General features: G+C 44.8%; 2 long non-coding RNA genes across 5 annotated transcripts in view; both read left to right on the forward strand.

Moving 5' to 3' along the window:
* Window positions 1-3,742: 3,742 nt before the first annotated feature.
* Window positions 3,743-11,542, forward strand: LOC131484382 (uncharacterized). 3 transcript variants are annotated; one of them, XR_009248221.1, is made up of 4 exons: window positions 3,743-7,056; window positions 7,968-8,783; window positions 8,971-9,197; window positions 10,028-11,542. It is a non-coding gene; the product is annotated as an uncharacterized LOC131484382 (long non-coding RNA). The 3 variants fall into 3 exon arrangements; XR_009248215.1 differs by having other exon boundaries at window positions 3,953-8,023; window positions 8,390-8,783; window positions 10,028-11,541; XR_009248211.1 differs by having other exon boundaries at window positions 3,953-8,783.
* A 1,332-nt stretch (window positions 11,543-12,874) lies between these two features.
* LOC131484395 (uncharacterized) overlaps window positions 12,875-16,241 on the forward strand; it is a 56,248-nt gene continuing 52,881 nt past the window's right edge. Inside the window, exon 1 of one of the 2 annotated variants that reach the window (XR_009248226.1) lies at window positions 12,875-15,998. This is a non-coding gene — a long non-coding RNA (uncharacterized LOC131484395). The remainder of the gene's footprint in view (window positions 15,999-16,241) is intronic. The other variant, XR_009248225.1, reaches the window with a different exon arrangement.

The raw sequence follows: 16,241 nt of genomic DNA on the forward strand, positions 1-16,241 counted from the left end.
AACCCACAAACCACCTGACCTGAGCTGAAGTCAAGAGTCAGACACTTAACTGACTGAGCCACCCAGGTGCCCCGAACTCAGGGTTCCTGATGATTGGAACTACTTGGGTGATAAAAGTAATAGAATGAGTGGAAAGATACGCAGGGAGGAAGGTGGAGAGAATGACAGGGTAATCATTTAGTGCCTGAAGCAGAGTGGAAAGCTGGAAGGATCAGAAAAGCCAGAAGGAGGGGCACCTGGGTGGCTCAGTCGGTTAAGTGGCCGACTTCGGCTCAGGTCATGATCTCGCGGTCTGTGAGTTCGAGCCCTGCATCGGGCTCTGTGCTGACAGCTCAGAGCCTGGAGCCTGTTTCAGATTCTGTGGCTCCCTCTCGCTGACCCTCCCCTGTTCATGCTCTCTCTCTGTCTCAAAAATAAATAAAATGTAAAAAAAAAAAGAAAAAGAAAAGAAAAGCCAGAAGGAGAAAAGCAGAAGCGTGGGAAGCAGGCACGAAAGGCAGGTAGGTCTGCCCTCCTTTGATACTCTTCGTTGTTAACCCAGAGTGCGAGCCCCCCGGGGGGTTGGGGGGGGGCAGCCCACGACCACACTCTTGCCGGAGATTCAGTTAATGTCTCACTAGGCTTTTCTTTCTCATGCCATCATCCTGACAGAAGTCTTTCAGAGAAAGAAACGTCATCTGACTACTTTTACCAAAATGAGTCTACTTTTATTTTTAAACAGAGAAATCTCAATTAAGAGGGGGTGGGCAAAGGACAGGGCCAGCATCTGGGGTTTAACGAGCTGACCTGGGCATTGTGACCTTTTGTGGGAACGGCTGTCTGGGAATGGCTGCTCTAAGAGGAAGCTCCTGGGTGGAGTCTGAGAAGTTGCCCTAAGCAGACTTTGGGGGGAAGACAATTAGAGAAAGCCCTGGAACCAGCCCACCAGCCAAATGGCTGGTCCGGGAGAAGTCATAGCTGCACTGACCTCACTGGGGATCTGGAGGCAGAGAATCACAGCCTGAAGCATATGGTGGCACAAAGTTTGCCAGCTGTAGTTTTCTTCCTTATCACATATAATCTCTAAACAATTTTTATTTTTATTGTAGCAAAATACGCATTTTTACCATTTTAACCATTTTTAGATGTGCACTTTGGTGGCACTAAGCTGTGCAACCATCACCACCATCCATGGCCCCTTTGGGAAACTCTACCCATTAAACCCTGTCTCCCTATTCTCCCCTCCTCCTAGTCCTTGGTCACCTCCGTTCTCCTTTCGGTATCTATGAGTTTGAAACCACTCTAGTTACCTCATATAAGAGGAGTCATACAGTAGTTGTCTTTTTGTACCTGGCTTGTTTTACTTAGCATAATGATCCTCAGGGCTCATCTACGCTGTGGCACGTGTCAGAATTCCCTTCTCTTTTAGGGCTGAATAATATTCTGTTGTATGTGTATACCATGTTTTGTTTCTCTTCAGTTGATGGGCATTTTGCTTGTTTCCACTTTTTGGCTATTACGAATAGTGCTGCTGTGAACATGGGAATGTAGATATCTGTTTGGGTCCCTGCTCTCAATTCTTTTGGGTATATACTCAGAAGTGGAATTGCTGGGAATTCTATATTTAGTTTTTTTTATATTTAATTTTTTGAGGAACCGCCACAGGATTGACGAACGGGTAAAGAAGATGGGGCATATGTATACAATGGTATATTACTGAGTGATCAAGAAGAATGAAATCTTGCCATTTGCAACAATGTGGATGGAACTAGAGTGTATTATGCTAAGTGAAATAAGGCAGTCAGAGATAGACAAATATATGATCTCACTCCTATGTGCAATTTAAGAAACAAAACAGATGAACATAGGGAGAGGGAAGCAAAAGTAAGATAAAAACAGAGAGGGAGACAAACCATGAGAAACTCTTAAGTACAGAGAACAAACTGAGGGTTGCTGAGGGGTGTTGGGTGGGGGGATGGGCTAAACGGGCGATGGGCATGAAGGAGGGCGCTTGTTGGGATGAGTACTGGGTGTTGTATGTAAGTGATGAATCCCTCAATTCTATTCGTGAAATCATTCTTGCACTATATGTTTAACTTGATTTTAAATTAAAAAAATAAATTATAGAAAACATTTTAATAAACCTTATTAAGGGGAATTTAAATGCAATACACTAGAAAGACTAGGGAAATGAATTCTCACGTGTACCACATTCGATGCCAGTGGTTGTTTAGGATGATTATGTGGTGTGTAGCATGGATCAGTGTATTAACTCAACAAACACTTATGGAGCGGTTGAGCCTCAAGTCACGAGTCAGACATGACTCCTGTTAGCCGAGGTAACCCTACGTGGTGGCGAGGGAAGTTGTGGAGCTCCGGTCCCCTCCTCTGGGACCGTGGCCGACTGACAGCCCCGGATGCTGTCCTCTGGATCTACCAGCATGTTTGCACTGAGCACACACTGTGAGCGGGCTGTCGTTAGCACAGTGGGGGTACTATCACCGACTGTGAGATGCCGGACTCCTCCAACGGTGACTTTGACTCAAGGGCTTTCCATCAGCCTGATAGGATCTTTCTTAGAACTCTCTATGATCTGAGGTTCTCTCTATCCAATTTTCCTACCCTCCACCCTCCCCTTCTGCACCGGTCAGATCAGTATCTCTCTGAATTTACTTCCCTGACTTCTTCACGGGTGTTTCCCTGGTAACCCTCTTAGACATCCAATCCTGTGCATTTCTTGGAGGACCTGAGCCAATGTACCTGGGTTTTGGGATTTTAAATAATACAGCCTTGAGCCTTTTAATGTACATATCTCTGGATGCCCAAACTCATCACCAAGATTTCTGCAAATTCTCAAAGGTTTATATTTTCTTTCTGGCTCTGAGTTGCAAGCCCCTGAACTCCCAACATTCAGTTCTGTTTCCTTTCCATGGCTCCTCTCTTTCCTCTATGTCATCTCAGCTCCTACATGGAACTCAGCTTTTTTCCCTTGATTTGGTCCCATCTTACTTACCACAAACAAGCTCTGTGTGTATCAGGCTTTACTTCAGTTTTGGCTTTTCTTCACATCTCGGAAATGCAAACAATTTGAACTTAAAGAGGGCTAATTCTTGTTTTAAATACCCCTCAGGCCCTGCCACCAGGGATCTCTCACTGGCAACTTTTTTTTTGCAAGTTGAAATCGTTTTGACCTTTCTCCATTCATCGAACTTACTTTGCACCTTCTCCTTAGTCCCCAAATGTCTGTGTACCTCTCATGTGGAGGAGTTAGTCTTTCCTTAGAGTCTTTGGGACTCATCTTTCTTCCCAAAGTTTGCTTATTAAGGGCTATCCTGAATGAAGATAATTTTCCACTTAGAATCTAAGTGGGCTTCTGATATCAGCCTTTAAAAAATATGTGTTGGGGCGCCTGGGTGGCTTAGTTGGTTAAGCGGCCGACTTTGGCTCAGGTCATGATCTCGCGGTCCGTGAGTTCAAGCCCCGCGTTGGACTCTGTGCTGACAGCTCAGAGCCTGGAGCCTGTTTCAGATTCTGTGTCTCCCTCTCTCTGACCCTCCCCTGTTCATGCTCTGTCTCTCTCTGTCTCAAAAATAAATAAACGTTAAAAAAATTTTTATAAAAAAAATAAAAATAAAAAATATGTGTTTTGGGGTGCCTGGGTGACTCAGTTAAGTGTCTGACTTCAGCTTGGGTCATGATCTCATGGTTTGTGAGTCTGAACCCCATATCAGTCTCTCTGCTGTCAGCACAGAGCCTGCACACACACACACACACACACATCTTTTTCAGCCCCACTACACATTAATATAGAGAGATGAAGAAAATAAAAAGTGTAGTGGGTGCTGTGATGGATATGTTTACTGGGTGAGCCATTAAGGAGGGAATATTAGACTTGAACTGGGGGTGTGCAAGGTGGGTATGCAGAAAGCAGGCAGCCTAGCTAGGATCCTACTTGTTGCAGTTGACCAAAGTGGGTGAGGTGGGATAGGGGGTGGGAAGTAGGTGTGGAGAGGAACAGAAATAGCAGTACTCAAGAAGGCACCAATATGAAAAAAAATCATTGTCATCACAAGGGCTGATGCTTATTTAGCATTTATTATGTGCCAGCCACTGTTCTAAGTGCTTTCCGTGTAACTCAATCAATCCACACAACAGGCTGTATTTCTGCTCCACTTTCCAGAGGAGGAGAATGAGGCACAGAGTGAGAGACTGAGCAGCTCATCAAGGTCTTAGTGCTAGTACGTGGGACAGTCGGGATTTGGGCTCAGGCTGGCTCCTGACCGTGTGTTCTTTCCTCTTCTCTCCCACTCCTAACTTCACATGGCGGGCTTGGGACCTGGATGTGGGTGCTAGAGAGAAGGAATGGTCAGAGTTCCTCATCTTGGGACCTGGCACACTAATCTTTTCATTTGACCTCAAATGCAGAGAAAGGAGTATCAATACTAATGCTTCCTCTAATATAAAGGACAATATTCAATATTTATAGCAAGCCAATGCTATTTGTTTGAGCAGATGAAATCACTGACATGAGGGTTATCTATCTGTTGCAATACCACATACAGAGAAATGATGGGTATTTCTGAGCCGAACCATCATGAATCTTTCCGTGCTCCCATCCCATACAGCTCATAACTCATTCAACCTTTTTCTTTCTGAATCGTAATAAAATGTCCTCACTATAACTCTCATCTTTGCCTGCAATTAAAACAGAATAAGGATGAGTCAAATGGCACATTTTTATCCTTTTCCAGTCCTCATCTCTATAAGCTGTGGAATAGAGTAACAAAAATGACAAGAAATAGTTGAAATATGTCTGTAGATTGATTTTCGTGTCCTGTTTCTAAAGCAAACAAGGAAGTGTTCATATTAAAGTAGATTTCCTTTCCAAAAATGTACAGCTTCTTAAAAAGACTACAAGCCATTGACATACAATTGCTTCTAAGTGTAAAATTATTTTAAAAGTAAAAAAGACTTCCAATTTATAAATTTCCTGTGCTATTCCTTCAAAGTCTTATTTATTCTCCCTGAAAGCACTCAGCAAGCCACGGGGGCAATATAGAGCAAATGTCCTAAATGCAAGATGTAATCAGGGCAACGGCTCTTAGTCTGGCATAAGTGATATATTGAACCGGTGTATGAGCTCCGTAGACTCTTTATTTACAATCACGTAAGTCTAATTGCTTTAGAAGATCAAGGTGATTTTTGACTTGCTCAGAAAACCTGGGGGAAAGTTTCTGAACATTTTAAAAGATATCCCGAGATAGGCTCTGAGTGCCTTCCGGAAGAAGTCCCATCCTGTGTGAACAGCTCTAGCTGTTGCTGTGCAGTGGGTGAGACCCTGTACTGTGGCATTGATCCCACTCTGTGGGCCAGGCACTGGGACGCAGAGCCTTCTCTGGGAAGGCAGGACAAGCAGCTGGCTCACCAGGGGACTGGCTCTCTGCCCTAGCTTCTCCCACTTAGAGCCGTGCCCAGCATGTTATGAGGGAGACCCGTAGTCCTTGCACCTGATGTGAAGGTTTGTTGGTTTCTTCCTCCAGCCAAGCTTCCTGTCAGCTTGGCTCTGAGCTTGGTGAATTATGACTCAGAGATGTGTGGTTCCCTGTTGCGGGGAGCAGGTGATGCTTCTGTTTGCTAACAGGCCCTCTTCCTGAGGCAGCTGCCTCCTGCAGCCTCTGAGCCTCTCGGCCCCCTCGTTCAGTGCCCTGAGGGAGAGGGAGAAGGAGATGCCAAACGCTTATCTGGTACTGCCAGGGAAAACCCGTCCACAGACTCTTATGCCCGTGTCTACTGAGTCCTGTGCTGCAGCCTGTTAGGAAATCTTTATGGATAATTTGGTGATGTATTACCAGGACAGAGCGTTCCAGGCCTTTATCTCATTATCACCTTCTTTCTTCTTTCTTCTCCTCCTTCTCTTCCTCCTCCCAACCCCCCCCCCCACTCCTCCTCCTCCTCCTCCATCAAGATCATTATCATCATCTTCATTAAGTGCCTAATTCTGCGTGATTTTCTGCTTGATACTGAAGCAAACATTAAGCAGTCTGTATTTCCTCTGTCTGGGATTATAACTTAGGGTAAACATAATAGCCTACGGTGTAAATTTATAAATATTACAGAAAGATGAAACCAGCTTGATAGCAGCCAGCAAGGGGAGCTCATTCTGACTGACATATGAGAAGGAGGTATGTAGGTAACTGGGGTAGCTCAAGGAAAAGGAGCACTTTGCCTCTCTCTGGTTGGTATTTTGGGGGGATGGTGCCAGCAGAGCTCCCCTTTGCTGAGTCTCAGTGGTCAAAGAGAGTTGGGGGTAGGTGGGTGTTCTGGGGGTTCTCTGTGCTTGGCTTTATGGGGAGGAATCAGGAGTTGAGTGAGTTCTGACCAGTGGTACTGGAGGTGTGTGGACACAGCATCACCCCAGAAAGAAACCAGGTTCCAGACTCGGACCTGGCTTTGAATCACAGCCCTGTTACCAGCTGTAGGACCTGGGACAGATCATGCAACCAGCCATTTTTATCCTCTTTTTATCTGACGATAAAATGGGAATAATAACATCTACTTTGCCTTATCTGTTTGAGATCCCTGGCATGGATCACAAAGAGTAATTACTGCTGTCTTTGTACATAGAAGGCTCAAATAAGTAACAACATCTGGAGGGCCCACATGAAAAATTCTGGAAGGCTGGATTTCACCATGACTTTGCATTTCCTAAAGGTGGCATGGCCCTGGGTTAAAATCTAGGTTTTGTGCTATAAGTAGATCCACAATCTAAAGAAGATGAAACTGTTTGTTTTTGTTTGTTTGTTTTTTTGTGTTTTGTTTTGTTTTGCTTTAAAGCTCTCAAAACCCTATAGGGAGAGGCAGAGAAATCTACCTTATTTCACACCAGCCTTTCTGAACAGTGGCTTTGGAGTTGTGACAGGGATCCCAGCTGTGGGTAAACTTCAAGCCCTCAGCACTGCGTCTCTGTATGCTGCCTGCTAATGCTGAACCACAGCTTCCTTTTTATAAGTTTCCACATGCTTCCTTTGTAGCTGCAGCCTGCCCAGGCTGCAAGAGGAGAGGCCCTGGGGTCCAGAGGTAAACTGAGTTCTGTTCCTGCCGCACTGCATTCCAAGTTGGCTCAGCAAGATGAGGACATGTCTTTGGAGCAGCCCACCAGATGCCTTGTTTGGAGTGTGGGCAGAACAGATTAAAAGTGCACAATTTCTGATTCAGATAACCCTGGGGCTGGAGGTTCTCAAACTTTCCTGCTCCAAGATCGTCTTCCTTTCTCTTCTTATCCCATGCACAAGAAGTCAGTGAAGAGGAGTAGGCAGAGAGTTGCAGCAGAGCTGAATTCTAGTTCTGTGTCATCCTGGGTTCCCATTACCCAATCTAGGCTAGGGTTTCTGTCAGTAAATGGCCAAGGTGGACAGAGGTCCCTCTTACGTTGTAGTGCCTGGACCTTAAACTCCAAGGGCACGTAGAATGTCCCCTTCATTCTCCCCATGGTGGGCCCACACACCCAGGTGTCTGTTTTTTGTGTCTCTGCTTCCCTGACAGCCCCAGAGCCTGGCTATTTGTCACCTACCTTGTGTGTGGAAAAGAGGGTGCTGGGGGCTTGAGCTCAGAAAGGAAGTGAGAGAAATAAGAGCCTGTTGCAAGCCTGGGTCGCTTTGGGTGGGGAGGATGGGGTGGTGGAAAGTTGTGCTCATTTCTATGTGCCTGATGGAAATTGAGACTGGGTTGCTGGAAGCAAGAGACTATCCAATAAACACTAGTCCAGGACGGAGTTGAGGGGCTCTGGTTCCTGAAAATTTCTCTTCTCTGCTCCAGGATTTTTGCATGAAACCTTTCAACACTGAGCACTCAGCTAAAGCTTGGCACTGTTCCTCAGCCGCTGGTCTTCCTGTCCAACTGGCCAGGCTGCCAGAAGTGGCTCATTGTGTTTTGGGGCAGTGGGGTTTAGTGAAACTTATGATCTCACTCTTAGAGTTTCCTCCTCCCAGTCCACACTTGAACAAATCTCATGCCCAAGATGGAGCCAAAGAAGCTGAAATGAAAGGTGGGTCAACACATGGGAAATGAAGTAAACAGATTAAAATAAAAGAGATGTTATAAGAAACATCTCATCAATGCAGTACCTTCATTATCTGGATATTCCAGATGGAACCTGCAGAATGGCTTGCTTCCTGAATATAGATACATCTAAAGACAATGAGATTTTGTGACCCATAGTATTCTCTGCCTGGTGCCCCATGATATGCTCAATGGAGGTAAAAATGCCAAGTGTGGTCTGTAAAAAAAAATTTTTTATGGTTTCTTAGAAAGGACTGCCATCCATAGCACTTAGCGTGGAAAGTAGCAGATGGAGTTGCATATTCCCCATGGGAGTAAGGACACGTGCAGAGATTTTTTTTTCTTCCTCCAGTGCATTTCTTACTGAGACACAATGGAGGCTCATGGAATTTGATGCCTTTGCTCATCGCTGCCCAAGACTAAATTCAGCCCAAATTGTTCCTGTTGGAGCAGTGAACTTGGATGGCTCTTTTAACGACGCAGGAAGGGGAGATTCCATTTTCTGCCGGAGCTCAGTGCAGTCTGCCTGAAGGCTGAGGGGTCCGGATGCTGAGCCGGTGACCGACTTGGATTCAGGAGCAGCAGTGTCAGCATCCGGAGGTTCAGACTAGCTTGGAAACAGATGCCATTAAAGCAGAACAGAATTTACACTGAACAAGCTGCCACCACAGCTCACATGGCCACCATCTGCTGTAGTAATGTCTCCACCATGATGGGCTCCCTGCTTCTTCTGGTTGCCTTCCCGTGTAAGTAGTGCCGCCTGATTTGGGAGGCTGTAAGCTATAAATAATGGCTTTAGCACCCCAGCTCAAGCCAGGAGCGGATTTCTCTACTGTAGGATTAGTGTCAGCACAGGAAGAAGTCGGTGGTGGCCCTCCTCTACTCCCTTCCCTCTTTTCAGCACCCCAACCCCAACCCCCACTCTCTCTCCAGGCCTCTGGGGCTCTCTTGCTTTGGCAGCTGCATCAGACCGATCAGCTTGGACCAATGAGCTTCTGCCTCCCAACTCAGTGAAATCTGTGGTTTGAAAGAGCCTCAGGAGGAAAGCAGTACTTATTCCAGAAGAACAAACCTGTGAATGGTGGCCCAGCAGGGCCGGGGAGATTGCTATTGCACAGGGTGCCCTTTGGAGTGCCCGTCCTTTGAATCAGACCGTCTAGGTAATTGTTACGTTTTCGGGAGGAGGGCTGGTATTACTAATACAAATTAATTTTTAATTCTGCCTTCAGAGTAGCAGCACCCAAGATCGGGGACTATTGGCATTTAGTAGGCTGCCCTGCGGGCAATTTCTTCAGACATTTTTGTAATTTCATTTGGCATCTATTTTTAGCACAGGGTTTGAATCTGGTAGTAACTATAGGGCTTTGGGTATCTCAGGGTCCTAAAAGATTCCATCATAGACTATGTGGCTTAAACAACAAATGTTTATCTCTCATAGCCCTGGAGGCTGGGAATCCAAGATCATGATGCTGGCTGATTTGGTTCCTGGTGGGGGCTTGATGCCTGGCTGGTGGATACTAGCTGCCTCTGGCTGTCCTCACCTGAGCAGAGGGGGTGGAGGAGGGAGAGGGAGAGAGAAGGGGGGGAAGGAGAGGGAGAGCCAGAGCTCTTGAAGCTGAATAGGGTTGAGAACCCAGGCGCTTCAAATTCTAGTCTATTGTTATTTCAATATTTCACCTTCTTGTGCCCCGGGTACCAGATGTTCCTTTAGTTATAAAATCTCCTATTCCAGACTTCCCTTGCAAGAAATTTGTGCTTATGAAGCCAATTTAATAGTAAGAATATTTGTCCCTCAGATGGAAGTTGAAAGCTAAGGATTTGGAGATGATACCATCAAAAAGCAGGCCACATATATTCTTCCCTGGGGAAGAGTAACACTACTTCTTACTAGCAGAGTTGAAAACTTGAATAAAAGCATCACGTGGTCCTTGAGATCAAATATTGGCAAGATTCACCTTAGAAAATAAAGCATTTCACATACTATCAACAGGAAGCTCAAGAACCTTGTTTGACCAGATCAATATGATGAAGGAGGAGAAAGAATGTGCCATCCAGGAAGAGATGGGGGAGTAAGGACAAGTGCCATGTGGGAGGCAGGAAGACGACGGACTGAGAGGTCAAGGTTGGCACACTAGGAAGGCAGAAGACCCCCATCTCCCCGCAACTTAATGCATTGAGTCCTAAAGGCAGTTGTGTTCTGCTGTGGCGATGAAAGGACTAAAAGTCACATAACTGGCTCTGAAGCCAGGCTCACAAAATGCACGGCTCTCAGGCTGTGTCCCTGGGCTGGCCGGAGGAGACCCGCGAGAGGGTCCTGAAAACTGCACGGCTCAGTGTAAACGGGTATGTTGGCTTTCTTGTTTGTCCCTCCATCTCCCCTGAGCTTAAATCCTTAAGAGCCAAATTCACTGTGCTGACAACATGAAATATCACAGCCTGCAAAGGGGAGGACTGGCCTTGTCTAAGGGAGAAAGCCTCAAGGTAAATGTCAGTTTGAGGATCATTTGACCTTAAGCCTTAAGGCAGTACCTCCTGGTGACACTTCTAACGTGACCTGTGCCTTCTTTCAAATTTCTTTACATATGTAACCAGGGCAATTATTTATATGCAGTGTAATTGAACTACATTTCCCCCAGCTACGTCAAAGTTTAATTTCAACCTATTTTTCTCATTTAAGCTCTTGCCCGGCCTTCTCCTCCCAGTTCCTGTTTTTCATTGCAAAGGCAGTTTATGAGTCTACTCATTGCTGAAACAATCTTGAGAAAGTGAAATGTGACTTATTACATGCTAGCCTTACTCGTGTGTGATACAGTCTTGTCTTGGACAAAGTGGAATGCTTTATTACCTTATTTTCTAAGAAATGAGTCATTTCGGAGTGTGTTTCCAAGAAACACCCAGACAATATAATAATACAAATATTTGTCTTTATGTAAGATATTTGTTTTTATGTAATATAAAGGAGTATTTGTCTGAATAATAATGTTTTGAAGTAAAACATGGCCACGCCTCACACAAGGAAGGAATGTGACACAGGATCCCCCACCAGATGAGGGAAAAGGATAAAAAACACAAGAGTGCTGACAACGAAGAAGACTGGAGATGACTTTTGTGATAACAATAACAGTAACAACATCCCTCCATATGTGTCCATCACTTCACATAAACTTGGTTTTAGTACTGTTTTTACTTTTCAATAAAAATTAAAAAAAAATTATATAGTGCAGTATTTTTTAATTAGAACTTCAAAAATACAGGCATGATTTCTACTTATGATTCTGGAAATTAGGGGGAAAGTAACTATTTGTCAGTTGTTATGTAAGGTACATTGGTGATACAGCCATATGACTCATTTTCCAGAAAAACTTGAATTCGGTAAATTGTTTTTGCACTGGATGAATTTCATGACAAGTTTTTGAGGTAGGCTGAGGTAATGACACAGAAGGAACTGGAGAATGCTGCATTTGGTTGTTTTTTGTTTTCTTTTTTTTTTTAACGTTCTTATTCATTTTTGAGAGACAGAGACAGAGCGTGAGTTGGGAAGGAGCAGAGAGAGAGGGAGATACAGAATCTGAAGCAGGCTCCAGGCTCTGAGCTGTCAGCACAGAGCCCGACGCGGGGCTTGAACCATGGACTGCAAGATCCTGACCTGAGCTGAAGTCGGATGCTCAACTGACTGAGCCACCCAGGTGCCCCGAGAATGCTCCACTCAGAAAGAATGTTCTGGTGGTTGTGGGGAGAAATGCCACATATGTGGTACAGGGGGCTTGGGAACTCCAGAATGCTAATGACTTGGAATCCAGATGCCCTCACAGACCCACCTGCTCTATAGAGACCACTGCCTCCCACCAGTCCCCGTGACCAGAATCACAGTAACTACCTACCAGAGAGAAATGAGTCTATTTATTTATTTAGTCTATTTTTATTTTTTGGAGAAATCAGTTTACTAATTACTATTGTCGAGGGCCTATCATGTGCAGGTCACCCTTGTAGATTCCAGAGACAGATTAATAGATGCAGTCCATGCTTTGGAGGTGACAGTGAATAATAATGTTTATACTAAGAGTAGCTTGCCTTCAGAAGTAACCATCACTGTTTTAGATGTAGGGATACAAAGATAAATGAGATATAACCTATGTCTTCTAGGAACTCATACTTATGCTGAGTTAAAAGGATGAATCAGATACTGTTCCTGTACCTAAAGGGTACAATCGAGTCAATGCTAGTAAATATAGTTAATAGTGATAAGAATAGCTTCTATTTGTTGAGAATCTACTGTGTACCAGGCACCGTATTAAGTGCCTTGATTCTACTCCTTATACTCTACTCTTTGCAACTCTATCCTAATAATTAGTTGGGATAATTAGTTGTCCCAATTACACAGAAGGGTTTAGGATCAGAAAGATAAAGTGAGTTGATATTAATCACCTGGGCAGGATATTGTGGAAAAGAGATCAAACTCAGTCTGACTCTACAGCTTGCCCTATTTCCTCTGCATGATAATACAGACATCTATTATTTAACAAGGTTTTATTATCAATAGGGGAAGACTTTCTTATGCCATCTGCAGTGTTTTAAGAAGCACAATTGCCCAATGAAATGCTTTAGTGAAAAACAGTGTCAGAAAGCACACAGCTTCTGTGGTAGGCACCTCAGAAAGAAGGTGCACGTTAATGAAGGTAGACTCATTGCAGTAATAAACAAATTGGAGTAAAGAATGTATAATGGCTCACACATAATAGTTTATTACTTGCTTACATAATACCCTTAAAGGTGTCTTTTTGTTGTTGTTTATTTATTTTGAGAGAGGCAGAGAGAGCACGAGTGGGGGGGGGGGGGGAGAGGGAGGGAGGGAGGGAGGGAGAATCCCAAGCAGGCTCTGTGCCATCAACGCAGAGCCTGTTGTGGGGCTTGAACCCATGAACTGTGAGATCATGACCTGAGCTAAAACCAAGAGTTGGACGCTTAATGGACTGAGCCACCCAGGCACCCCCAAAAAGGTGTTCTTTAATCAGAGTTTCATAGTGGTGATTCAGAGACCCAGCCTCCTTGTACCCTGTCGCTCTGCCATGTGGCTCTGCCATCCTCTCTGTGTGGCTTCCAAAGTGGTTTCGTTTGTGGCATGAGGACAGTGGATGTGGAAAGAGCACGGATTACTGTGCACAGAAGTTCCATGGACCAGACCTATGAGTGGTACACATCCCTTATATCCCCTTGTTAGAGTTCAATGTTGTAGCTATATAACTCCAAGGGAACTGGATGTGAGAGGTCCAAGTGTGCGTCTAGGAAAGACTAGGAATGTGGCCAGTGGTCTTGACCCCAAGGTGGCTTTGCTGCACCTCTATGTTGAAAAGCACAACTAATTTGGCAGCATTAGAGTGTCCTGTGAGAGGGGATGTGTTATTTTGGGTATAGCCTCAGCAAAATGGCCTGAAAGTTCTGGCTAGAGTATTTTGTGGAGCAAAATAGGAGCAGGTTTCTGAAGGACAGAGAAGTAAAGGCGTGGTCAGGAGAGAGAGCGTCAGCACTGTTCACACGTCTGGGGTCCTTCTCCCTTCTGTAAACTTATGAGTCTCATAGGTTGGCTTTTAGTTGGTGAAATCTCTGCACCTGACCCAGAGTCTCAGCAGGGCACGGGGCACATCTTCTTCATAGCTTTGCCGTGGACTGTGGACAGGGGTGGAAGGCCACTGGGCCTTGGGCTCCCATTTTTCGACCTCATGTTCACTTGGCCTGCAGGATCAAACACATAAGACTCAGCAGTCAGCAGGTTAGAGAAGAGGGTGGAAGAGAGATGGAGAAGCTGACCATTGGGGCAAAAGCAGAACACTTTTCTTTTCTCTTGATCTCTACTCTTTCCCTCATTTCGCCCCACTGAATGTAACTTTCCCTCTAAGAGAGTATTTGTGCAGATATCCTCCCTCCTGGGTCCCCTCCATCATCCATGTTATGTAAAATGTCATTGAGGAACATGCTGTCCAGAAGCTCCGTGGGGAGAAGAGTCACAGGGCCGCCCTCCAGGACAGATATGAAGGAGGTGACATTGTTGGGTACCTTTGCCTTTCATTTTGTGTTTTTCCGGCAGGTGCCTTTCCTGAGCTTACTTCTAGCTCTCTTGGTTGGAAAAATACCTGATAAAGGAATCTCTCTAAGATCTTCACTTTCTGTGTGGGGTGAGTATTTCCATTGTGTCAGATTTCTCTTCACTCATCTTCAGAACAAATCCTTGTTGATGGGATTTCTGATTCCCCAACAATTTCTGGAGGTTGTATCCTGGGCAGATCCTCCTAGGGGCTCTTTAGAAGCTGTAGATGCATCCTTGAGATGTATATTCTTGAGAACAATGTTTTTCTGGTGAATTTGGGTGATTTTACCCAAGCCCTGAGTGGGGTCCATTTTCCTATAACCATTAAACAAATCACTGGATAAATTTGAAAAAGTTCTCAGCTGCCACAAATAATTTCCCTTTTAAGTCTGAGATTTTCGTTTTTAGACAATGCAACTGAGTTAAGCAATAGGTAAATTATGAAGATATTATTTAGTGGGAGAGATGATGACATTGGAACATTTGATCTACACTTCCAATTGAAAACAGAGGTTCTTAAGATGTTTGGCATCAATAGATTTGATGGCACACTGGAAGAGATTGAGAGTCTCAGAACAGCATAACAGTTACAGTGCAGTTTCTGTCACAGGATAATCATGCCTCCTGTGTGTATAACATTCTTCTCCACCCCCACACTGCTCGCCAGTTTGCCCCAGTAGTGTCCACTTTGGTAGACTGATTGATTGCCCTGAACTCCTCTGATATACCCACAAGGCAAAAATTCTTATGGGTTCTAGTGAACAAACACCTTTATTTGGATCCAGATGAATTATGTTCCTTACCTCTTATTCACAGCACATCGTCCTCTACTCTATAACGTTTAAATTAAATTATGGCAGCACACCCATGCAAGGGCACACCATGAGTAGTCGCCACTGACTGTGGACCATTGTGGGTTCTAGAAACGGTTGAACATACAAAGATGAACACTGAATAGCTTGGAAATAGCATAAGGTTACCTTCTTTATGGAGGGTATTGTGGGTTCATTTGTGTTTCCCAAAGAGATATGTTGAAATCCTAACTTCTAGTACCTGTGAATGTGGCTTTATTTGGAAATAAGGTCTTTGCTTATATAGTCAAGTTCAGTTGAGGTCATCCTGGATTACAGTGGGTCCTAATTCACTGGTGTGCTTGTAAGAAGAAGCACATTTGTGCACACAGACACACAGGGAGAGTGCTATGTGATGACAGAGGCACAGATTGGAATGAATCAGCTGTGAGCCACAGAATGCCAGGGGCTGTTGGCAAGTGAGGAGAAAGGCATGGGATGGATTCTCCCTCAGAGCTTCCAGAAGGAACCAGCCCTGCCAACACCTTGACTTCAGACTTCCAGCCTCCACACTGAGAGAAAAAATGTCTGTTGTTTTAAGCTACCCATTTTGTGGTGCTTTGTTATGATGGCCCCACAGGAAACCAGCTCTGAGGGTAATGTTGAAACCAGTCATCTCCTCCACCAACTTTATGTCACAGTTGTGCCTTTTGTCATGGAGGCCCCGGATATACCTACTGGTGGGAAAAGAACTTTGATGGAATATTGTTCCCACTTGGAAGCAAGAGAAATTCTCTCTCTCCCTGCCCCTACCCTCTCCTTCTCATTCCTCCTTCCTCCCCCCTTCTCTCTGTTGTCATCTTCAAAGTTCACTCACTGGTAAAAGGATCACAATAATATCCATACTTTCTTTAAAAATATGTGTTGAGAGGGGCCTATGTTTTTCTTCTTTTTCCTTTTCAGGTGCTGAGGTTTTTAGTGAGCCCTGTCTTGTCAGTACTGAAAGGCTTCAATCAAATAGCACTTGAACTCTTTTCAAAGACTTGCAAGATTGAAAAGATTCCAGCCTGTTGAACGGAGAGTAATAGGTGTCAAACACCCTCTCCATTTCTGAAAATCTCTCCTCTTTCCTTGCTGGATGGGCGAAAGAGAAGAGATGGGGGTGGGGTGGGGTGGCAGTGCAGGGTGGCACCAAGAAGAGGGACTGGTATTTTGTGCACTACTCGCATTTGCTGCTTATCTGTGAGCCGTTTGCCAGTCCTAGGGGTCCCGCTGCCACCCTCGATATTTGGAATTGAAGAGGCTGAGGTACACACAGCCCAATTAAGCGT

The sequence above is a fragment of the Neofelis nebulosa genome, chromosome 1 (assembly GCF_028018385.1).
Source record: "Neofelis nebulosa isolate mNeoNeb1 chromosome 1, mNeoNeb1.pri, whole genome shotgun sequence".
NCBI lineage: Eukaryota > Metazoa > Chordata > Mammalia > Carnivora > Felidae > Neofelis > Neofelis nebulosa.